The following is a 2,647-nucleotide window of genomic DNA, read 5'->3' as shown; positions in this document are numbered from 1 at the left end:
CTCTTCCCCCTCTTTAGGCCCTTCATAGGATATGCTCGATCTCAATGTAATTTCCTTGCAAGAATCGGGTTTCAAGTTGTGAGAGGGATTAGGTTGTGATTGTCCGGGTAAGGTAGAAGGTGAGTTGAAAGGTACTCTCTCGGCCAATTGAGCTAATTGTGAATCAACCATCTTGTTATGATCTTTGACTTCTTGCATTTTTTGATGAGTGGCTTGGAGTTGTTGATTCATGGCTTGGAGTTGTTGGAGAATTTGGGTTTGTGTGGAATCTATTGAGATGCCTGATCTTGACTCCTTTGAGACCCTTGATTTTGATTGTTGTATTGGTTTTGGTTGTTGCATTGGTTATTTCTTGGGTAGTTACCCTTTGGGTTTTGATTTTGAGGTGGAGGTGGGTTTTGATATTGAGGGTTGGAATTGTATGATGGTTGAGCTTGTTGCCCCCATTGTTGAGGTTGAGGTGCAAATCCAGGTGGTGGTTGTCTCCAAGATAGTCCTCCACCACTTCCCCTAAATTCATCTTGCCTTGTGTTGTAAGCCGCAACATGTTCGGGGCTCAAGCCTCCACAATAAGATGTATAATGGTTTGTACCACCACAATTTTGACATGAGAAGGAATTGACTTGAGAGGAGCTTGTCCCACTATTAACACTTGTGTTCAACTTTGCAAGCCCCTTGGTCAAAAGCTCTATTTGATGTTGCAATTGATCAACCTTCTCTAGTTCACACATCCCACTTTTCTTCGGTGCACTCCTCCTTCTACCACCCCAAGAGTAGTTCTTCGCCATTTCTTCGATCGTTTCCTCAACTTGGTTTTGGGGGATCTTGATCAATTGTCTACCTGCCCCCGCTTCCCAGTTAGCTCTAGACATGGGTTCCAATCCATCATAAAAGAATCGCATGAGCAAGCTTTGATTGTATTCATAATGAGGACATGCTTGTACAACCTCCTTGCATCTTTCCCAAGCTTCACTAAGACTCTTATTTGTTTCTTGTTCAAATGATGCAATATTCCTTCTCATCTTAGCGGTCTTTTCCTTGGAAATGAACCTCTTCAAAAATGCCTTGACTATCTTTCTCCATGTTGTGAGAGAATTTGGCCACACTTGCTTGAGCCACTTCTTAGCTCTACCCAAAAGAGATTGGCGAAATAGATGCATTCGGATGTACTCTTGAGAAACTTGATTGGTTTGAATCATGGCACATAACTCAAGAAATCTATCAAGGTGCTCAATGGGATCTTCACTTGGAGAACCCGAAAATTGCTCCCCTTGTACCATCCTTGTGTATTGGGGATGAATGGTAAAGTTGGTTTCTGTGACGGGAAGCAAGATCCCTCCCGTGAGCTCATAATCCTCCGGATTTCCAAACTCACGAAATAAAACTTCATCCTCCTCTCCTGCCATTGTCTCACTTTGAGCACTTGAAGAAAAAGAGTCACTCCCACTATCAACAATAGAACCAAACCTCTTCCCTCTTCTCGATAAAGCCTACGGACTTGTCTCAATGTTCCGTCGATCTCGTGGTCAATGTTATGTGTGGGCGGACCTTGAGATCTCCTAAGCATCCACCAAAGCTAGGAGAACAATTAGCAATGACAAGTAGGATAAAGCAAACAAAACAAAAAAGAAAGGCAAATAAAATGACTCTAACAATAGCAAAAATACATGCAAAACAAGCCGCTTCCCCGGCAACGGCGCCAAAATTTTATTGGGGTGACATAGGTTGTTGGGACTACTATCCTAATAAAATTATGAATTTATAAATACTTTACTACCCTACTACAAATATAAGAGTAAGCAAAGGATCGAACCCAAAGGAAGCACATGAGTTTATACACTAAATCTACTAATGTAAGAGTAAATGAGAGAATATTTTTGTTGGTTTTCTTGATTAAGTAAACTAAAGCAATTAAGAAAGGAAGATAAAAAAGGATTAACCAAAGATTAAACAAATGCTAGGGATATGGGGGTGTCAAACATGATCAAAGAAATGAACAATGATCATTATCATGAATAGCATGCCATAGAATGCTAAGTTCTACTCAAACAACTCACTTTCATGCAATTGCTTAAGCAAATGAATGAACTAAGTCTTGTTCTAATCAAATCATTTTCATGCATCCAATTAGTCATAAATCATGGCAAAAGATTATGAGTGCACAATACATAAAACTCTACTTAGACAATTCATTTTCATGCAATCATCAAAGTATAGGTGATCTTAGTCTAATCTAAATCATTCTCATGCTTTTAGATTAGGGAACATTAAATAATCTCAAGCTATTAAAAATCATATCTTTCATCAATTTATGACATGATTTCAATCAAGTCATCATCAATCATCAACATTAACACACGTTTTCCACCCCCTTCCGCTAGCTAAAAACTTAACCTAGGAAAGAGAAACTAACCATTATAGCAAAACCAAACAAGGATTCGATAAACACAAAACTAAACATGATTGAAAACTAATAAAAACAATACCAACAAGTTCAACTAAAGAGATAGATAAAATAAGCAATAACTAAGCAAATAAATCAAACTAAAAGAAAGGATAAGAGATTACTAAAGAGGAACTTGATTAAAGATGAAAGCTTCAAACTTTTGCACTGAAATAACCTTGAACAAAATCTTGAATACAATGA

At 38.2% G+C, this 2,647-nt stretch overlaps 1 non-coding gene across 1 annotated transcript; it reads left to right on the top strand.

Moving 5' to 3' along the window:
• Positions 1–918: 918 nt before the first annotated feature.
• Positions 919–1,025, top strand: LOC145577276 (small nucleolar RNA R71). The gene has a single exon (XR_014098728.1). It is a non-coding gene; the product is annotated as a small nucleolar RNA R71 (small nucleolar RNA).
• Positions 1,026–2,647: the final 1,622 nt, after the last annotated feature.

This window comes from Chenopodium album, chromosome 13 (assembly GCF_948465745.1).
Source record: "Chenopodium album chromosome 13, dcCheAlbu1.1, whole genome shotgun sequence".
Classification (NCBI taxonomy): domain Eukaryota; kingdom Viridiplantae; phylum Streptophyta; class Magnoliopsida; order Caryophyllales; family Amaranthaceae; genus Chenopodium; species Chenopodium album.
This window is presented reverse-complemented; position numbering and strand designations above follow the sequence as displayed.